The following is an 8,631-nucleotide window of genomic DNA, read 5'->3' as shown; positions in this document are numbered from 1 at the left end:
GAAAGTAAATGGAAAACTGAGTGGCGCCCAGTATATTATAAAGACGTAAGTATCACAATTTAATTTTCACTAGCTTACGACCCATTGATCACCGGCGAACAGCTCCGTCGCATAGTATTAGTTGTTTTAATATTTTTTCCAAAAGAAAATTCTTATAAAAAACATTCCATCTTTTTTTATAACTTCTAATGCTACAGCTTTTTGGTACTTTCGTAGCTCACGAAAGTATGAGACACGATCGTGCTTCACTACCCGTGTCAATCTAGCTTTAACGATATATTAACTAAAAAGAGCAATGGATACCCCACAGCATTAAAGATGTCTTTTAAAAGTTTGGCATTTACAGTTTCATCACTGCTACTTCTATTTTTCATTTTCTAAACAATATTTTTTAGTTTTGATAAATCTACATGTTCAAATTTTGTGACAGACTATGCCCAAACTGTAAAGAGAAACTGCCCAAAGAGAAACTTGCAGTCCATGGTTTATTTTCTATGCTTTCTCTAATATCTATCTATCTCCCACATATGCATCACTGGATTGAGAAAATTATTTATAGAGAATTAAATTTAATAAAGTGAATTATTTAAAATAATTTATTATTTAAAATAATTATTACTAAAACTTGCTTTAAAGTTTAATACATTTATATGAATGTTTATATTTTATATTTATCCAATTTATTTTAAACTCTATATATGGCGAACAGTTAATATAATGTAATATATTTTTTATTTCAATAAAGCAGAGCATCCCTGTTGTATTTTTCACTGAACTATTACGACCGGCAGTAAACGGAAGAACATTGATAATTTTTTTAATATTTCTATATTTTCATATGAAACAATTCATATATGAAACGCAATAACGGTTAATATTTTATATCAGCAATAAAGCTGGAAACTTCAGCATTAAAATTAGTTTATGAACACTTCCGTGAACTAAGCCTGCTTTTATTGCGTTAATTTAAGTGAAAAGCCGCAGTGTAACCGACATACCTCTTCATTTATAGAATAAATATGTTTTATGGTAAATAAAAAATATGAAATAAAATAATTTAATATTCTATTTTAAAATAATTATAGTTTAGTGAATTATTGTCTGGGTTTATTGTTTTTGCCGTATCATATACAGAGAAGACCAGGCTACTAGTAACATAGCAAGTTGCCGGACGAATTTACGTTTACCCGATTTGCGTTCGTACACGAGATTCACTGCCGGCTAGTCGGCTGGTCAGGCAGTACGCAGTTGCAGTTGTGCTTGGACGGGTCGGTCGTGACAGACTAGGAATACGACGCGAGGAGTGCCGAGTATTTATTATTTTCATTTTCAACTAAAAATAAATAAATTGTCTAAAACTAAAATATTACTCTAAATAAAAAAAAGTTATAACAAGTGTTCAAAAATACCATCTTCTTGTGCTAGACAGAAGCCTAGGCGGTCGTAAAATTGGCCCCGTCTGACATTGGCTAACATATTAGGGCTAATAGTTTGGAAAACCTGTCGTATTTTTACTTGAAGCTCATCCAGATTATTAGCCCTATTATGACCATACACTTTGGATTTTACATAACCCCACAAAAAAAAATCATTGGGAGAAAGATCTGGTGATCTAGCGGGCCACAAAATAGTTTCATTTCCAGTAATTAAACGGTTGGGAAAAGTATTGTTCAAATATTCTTGATGTGTTCACCCATGTGTTTCAAAATTATTAATAACAACTCTTGATATAATAGGTAAAGATGGAATTGGCCTGTTGACAAAAGTTTGTGGGAAAATTGTTTGTATATCCCGAGAAGACCTATTTTGGAAATACCATTTTACAATTTGAATTTTCTCACAAACTTCGTAAACATCCATTATTTTACTTAAAAAATAAATTTTACAAGAGAACTGTCGCGAGAATCTATGTATTCGTTTTGGCTATTAAAACACGAATAAATAAATACAAATTCTGAAACATTCTTATCATGTTTCTACCTATTTTTATTGTACTTTATCGCATTTTTTCGCCTACTTTTTATCCGGCGGACGGGTATACGCTAATTCGTCCGGTTCTGCCTATGTTACTACTACGGTGGTCCGGTCTGTATACTTCTTATAATACCTTTTTGTTAAACTTAATGTTATAATGAAAATCAATGTCCAAACCACTGTCAAAAGCTTTTCTTTATTTGTTACCGGTTTCAGCTATTCAGACCGTTGTCAATAACCGTTGTTCGTTTGACTTTATATATATATATATATATATATATATATATATATATATATATATATATATATATATATATATATATATATATATATATATATATATATATATATATATATATATATATATATATATATATATATATATATATATTGATTTGGATTATAACATTAAGTTTTTTTAAAGGCCACCGCTTTGTGAAAATGAGCAGACTCTATAACCTTTTTAATTTAAAAAAAAATGTGTGATTTCTCACATTCATATTTCTAAAAACTAGGTTTCTACATAGATCGTAGCAACAGTAATAAAACTAATTTTATTATCATAATATATTCAGTGTCCAACAAATATACAGGGTGAGTCTAAAATAAGTGCAAATATTTTCAGGTCTGGTAGATGTGGATAATAGAAACATATTTTCTCTTTATCGTTTTTTGAAATAAATCCAAAATATCGGAGATATTTTACTTTAAAAATTTAAAAAAAAAACTTTTTTTAGATAAAAAAAATTTAAGAACCACTAGATATTTTCTGGGTTTCCTTTTTTGTAAATAGAATCTACTACCTATATTGCCATATTATCAACAAATTATGTTTTTTTCTCAAACGTCACGAAAGTATTAAATTTTTCGACGTAATTGGCAATATAAAAGCGTCATTTTAACGAACGCCTATGCATAAAAGTGAAGCACTTTTATGCCTAAGCACAAAAGTACTTTTAAAATACAGGGTGGCGCACCTCATTCGCCTCGGTTGATTATACGAAAAAGGAAAGATGTAGAAACAAAATATTTTATGGGTGTATGCGGGGAGGGAATGTGCACAATTTAAAATTATTTTGAAATGTACAGGGTGTTTCAGATCTAAGATTCATACCAAAGTTATATTTTTTCTTATGGAACACCCTGTATTTTATTTCATTTTTGGATTCTTGGGCCCAAAAAAGGTATTTATTATAAGGGTTAAATATGTTTAAAATCTTTGGTTTTTCAGATATTTAAAGATATTTAAATTTGCATGCTACAATAGAATACATTATTAACACCCTGTACGTTACTTTTCAAAATTAATTCTTGTGCTGAGTTTAAAGGTAGAGAAATAAGCTTTAGAGAAAAATGTTATTCCTTCCTAAAATGTATACAGGGGTATCAAAAACTGCTGGTCTATTTTAAATATTTATTTTACATAAAAACTTTGTTATTTCAAATGCAACACTATTGTAACGTTTTTAGTTCGTTACATGTATTTTTTTATATATGATTTATATGATGTCTGGCGTATCGTCATCGGATTCCGTATCGTTCAGGCCTGATAATTTATTTGGCACGCTTGGCGTAATTTTTACGTTCCCTAGTCGCCAACCCTGTTATCGTTTGACACAACCCTGTTATCGCTCTGTGGAGACGCTGTCAACATCGCTTCTGTCAACTCTCTGTGCTGTCGACTGACTTTTGCTTTTAGCGCTCTGTAGCCTAACCTAACCTATACCTAAAATAAATCGCTTTTAAGTTATTTAAGATTGAGTTTTAAAGCGTATATTTTTCTTGATTTTAACCAGTAGCTTGTGACTTTAAACGCCAAGTGATGTAAAACTGAGTGTAAAACAATAGATCTGGCCATTGTGACATTTTGTTCACAAAAGCAGTATGTCATCAATCACCATTTTCAAGCGACCTATGCGCCGTTTTTTTAATCATAAGGTGTATTAGATATTATATATAGATACACTATCTATTATACTACATATTGTAGTTCTCTAAAAACTTCTAATGCACGCTCAGCCTGGGACTCCCTGTATTTTGATGTTTATTTACAAAATTCGATTACGTTACTGAATTATTATTATACTATATTATTATACTATAAAATTGAGTTTATAGTTATCAATAAAAACGCAAGCACAACTACGCGTCGCGTTTATGAAGTCATATTTGTATTATTGTGGTAATTTAAATAATAATAGAACTTAATTAAAAATAATGAAGAGATATAGATTTTATATTCAAATGGAGAAAATTACGCTAATAAAGGGGGTGTATATTTGAAACTTTCCAAGTCCCTTAATTCCTTTATAATAAATAACTTGGAATATCAGTTTCGGCAGTTTACCTTTATTTCAACAAAGTACCGTTCTTACTTCAACCTTCCGAGAATTTCATATCTGACCATGTATGCTATATTTGTTATCAGTTAAACTTTTAGTTACGTAATCGAGGGCTTCTTCTTCTTCTTCGGGTTCCATCTCCTAATGGAGGTTGGAAATCATCATGGCAATTCTAACTTTGTTAACGGCTGCTCTGAATAACTGGTTTGAAGTCATTCCAAACCATTCTCTCAAATTCTTGAGCCATGATGTTCTTCTTCTTCCTTGGCTCCTTCTGCCCTTTCTCTTTCCTTTAATTATGTTCTGCAGCAGGTCATATTTAGGTCCTCTCATTATGTATCCAAAGTATTCAAGTTTTTTCTTTTTAAGGGTGTTACTACTAATGCCTACAAGTAAGTGATTATAAATATTGTTTACTAAGAGTGAGCTTGTCACTTTGACAGCGTCTGCCACAGAAACGCTGTCAAATATTTCGTCTGCTATATGGTTTTTAGTTAACATACTAATAGAGGAATACAACCACCAAAATTAATGTGTAATACTTGTCGTTCACTTTACCGTAAAATATGCCACTTTGACAGGCGTCTGCCAGGGTTAAGCTGTCAAATAAATCGTCTGCTCACGTGATTTCGACACATTCTTAAGTTGTTTCTTTAAATGAGTGAATGTGAGTTTTGATCGATATTGTTCACCAAATCTTAAAACCACGCTTTTTTAACTGCACCCCCCTAGTTAAAACTGCCACTTTGAAGCGGAAACGAAACGAAAAATTAATAATTAATATAATTATGAGTTAATAATTAATTAATTAATTAATAACCGAGTATAACGGAAGTAGCAAGAGCACAAAGACTGAGATGGCTAGGACATATTGAAGGAATGGTTGCAGCAAGAATTCCTAGTATGATAACGAAACGTGAAATAGGTGGAAAGAGGAGGAGGGGTAGACCGAGAACCAGATGGAAAAAGGATGTCGAAGAGGACTTGAGAAGGATAAGAGTGGATGGGTGGAGAATAAAGCCGAAAGACAGAAACAAATGGAGAATGGTAACCAATCAAGCCATGAGTCTTTTAGGCTTTTAGAGCTATTATATATAATCCTCAGATTCCCTCAGAGCAGGTCTCAAATTCACACCAAAAACCATTAGAAATGAAATAAATCAAAACTACCCCAAAACTTTGCTGCAAATGAACACAATTTGACTGGACTATTAGGACAGCAACAGAAATAATGCCGCGGAATTTATAGCAGGATTTAGTAATTCAGATCTGTAAATCCGAATTATTAAATTGTTTATCTACTCATTCGGAAATAACAGAGCTTTGCGATCCGATTTAACTGAAAAATATTCCAGTGCCTGCGGATTTAGACAAAATTATTAGTTAACCTTGTAATTACAGTAGTTTTTTTGGAAAATTGTTTTTTTGGTGTATCACATTTTTAATTTGCGTACTCGTTATAAAATAATGTTTAACTTCCTGTTTTAATTTTAATAATTCCATTATTTTATTTAAATGAAATGTATACCTTAGTACACAGTCTGTTGCATCGCCGACCTGAACATAGGAAATCCGATGTAAATTTTCAAAATGATGAACAAGTTTTCCCCATTTTATTTTACACAAAAATGTATTTAAAATTTTCTTAAAAACACCTTAAAATGAAGCAAACTGTTCATTTTTAGGGTTCCGTACCCAAAGGATAAAAACGGGAACCCTATTACTAAGACTTTGCTGTCCGTCCGTCCGTCCGTCTGTCACAAAGGTCTATCTTATGAACCGTTATAGCCAGAGAGTTGAAATTTTTACAGATAATGTATCTATGTTGCCGCTATAAGAACAAATAATAATTCAAAAGGCACTGGCTGGATAAGGCATATAATTTTATGGTATAAACACTTATATTGTTTGTTTTATATGTTCTAAGTTATTTTTTCCAAAATCATAACATTTTTGTCTCAAAATAGCGAAGAACAAATTTTTCAAACCACTTTTACGTAAAATGTTTTTCTTTTATTTTAACAGATTTAGCAACCACAAAGTTGGAAAGTTTATTTTTCACCATTAACTTTTAAAAATTAATTAGTTTAAAATCCTAAATTCTTTATTTCAAATTCAAAAAGTTTTTAATTATAAATATATAATATTAATATTAAATATATAATATTAAATGTCAATATATAAATTGTAAAAATATAAAATTAAAGTTGTTGTAAAGTAAGTGTCTAGGTAACTTGTTTAGAAAAGTTATTGGAAAATAAAATTTTATATTTGAACCGTATCCCTAGTCTCCTGAATTTGGAGAAGTTCCAAGGCAATATGGCTTTATACAAAAAAATTGAACAGATTCCCAATATATAAAGTAGAATGCCAATTGAATCATATCAGCAAATTTTCAATTAAAAACGTGGTAGTGTTACTAATGGTTTGCTATAGATTTTATTCCATTGTGTGCGAAAGAACGTTTCAGAATAGCTTATTCCTGTTAAGAAATGATAATCTTTTTGTTGTGCAGAAAGCATGAAGTAAATAGGAGGTGGACGTTGCCACGACGCCGACGCTACGGCGACGTAACGAGTAGTGTGAATATGTTTATTGTTGACAATTTAAGAATATTTAGGCTGAGAACAAACGAGACGGCTTACAGGCGGCGCGGCTGTACTTTGTTTCTAGCCGCTTGTATATGCTCAGCCCCGCGCGCCCTCCATGTGTTTTGTACCATTGAAGTCCGATTGAAAAGCCTACGCAGGCTGCACAACTCGCGGCGCATAGTGCGTTGGATGGTCATTCTAGCGGACAACAATCTTGTATTGATTTATTTATTTATAAATTAAGTTGTTAATAAATGAATTTAACTCTATGGTTACTAATGAATATCAATATCTTATAACTTCTAAATTAACATAGTCTTGCAATTATATTAATAATTGTAATCAGCATTTACTTCCGATACATAATATTGATTTGGTTTTGTCAATAACCAACTTTTTCTTAAAAATTATTAAATAAAAATTACCTATTTTCTTATTTTAAATATTTATTAGTTTTTACATATATCTTGTTTTATTTTGAACTGAAAATACGCATCTAGGTTAGGAAAGTCAAACTATTAACAAAGAAAACCAAAAAATGTTCCTTTATTGAATTTATATTTGGCAAAAATTCTATACTCAACATATGATACACTAACGCGTTCCTCTCGTAATTTTTTGTCAATCTACTTAAATCTACTTTTTTATTATTAACTTAAAATAATATTTTTTTACAACTGCGTTATTATTATCAAATAAACAATCAAGATATGTTTAATCATAGCCTCTGTAGTAGTTAAGGGAATATTTTTTAACAATAAAGTAATATTCGCATTGTTAGAAAATTGCCTACATAAAAGTATTACTTCACTATATTCCACTCTCTTAATTTTTTCAAATACCAAATTGACGAAAAAAAAAAGTTAAGTATAAATTAGGCATTATTCATATTCATAACTTTTAACACTAAAAATCTTTAAAAATATATTAATGAAAATTAATAGTTCCTGTAATATGATAAAATACATAATGCTTGGATAGAGTAACAAAGACCTAATTGACTACGTAGAGATAACGGGATAATTATTATAGGATTATAGATAGACTACTGAAAACCCGAGTTGAATAATAAATTGAGGTAAATTGCCGTAGCCCAAAATTGTTACGCTACAATTATTTCCAATCCCGTTTCCAAAATTTTAAATTACTGTTATACACAGCCTACTCATACCGTACTTGCCGACTTACCATAATTTGTATGGAAGGATGATTACCTACCTAGATATTTATTTATCATATGTTGTAATAAGTTATCATCTGAGATCCATTGAAACTTTTACGTTTGAAAAAACGATTGGAACTGGCGCTCTGGAATTTGGACCGTGAATACTGTCGCCACCTATTTCTTGCGGCGTTATTTCTTGCTACAGATTATTGTAGTAAATTTACCATCCGTTCTTTAGTTTTACAAATTTTATTTGACCGTTATCTTTTACCTTGACTGGTGCTCATAAGTGAATACAGGGCCATCAGAAAGGAGAAATATTTAAAAAGAAATCGGCGATAACTCGTAAACGAGCTAATCAAAAATATCTAAAGTTATTCTTTTGAATGTGGGTTTTAGTGCTCTTCAATAAACCTAAATAGAATTATTCTCTAAAATAATTAGGGAAGCCAATAATTGACCACATTAAAATTTACATGTCTGTTGTGTAATTTATTTTTTGTTGTCAAAATTAAGTACATTTTGTTATAGTGTCCATGTTTACTCGTCCAAATATCTA

Source organism: Sitophilus oryzae, unplaced genomic scaffold (assembly GCF_002938485.1).
Source record: "Sitophilus oryzae breed Bouriz unplaced genomic scaffold, Soryzae_2.0 scaffold_198_pilon_pilon, whole genome shotgun sequence".
NCBI classification, from domain to species: domain Eukaryota; kingdom Metazoa; phylum Arthropoda; class Insecta; order Coleoptera; family Curculionidae; genus Sitophilus; species Sitophilus oryzae.
This window is presented reverse-complemented; position numbering follows the sequence as displayed.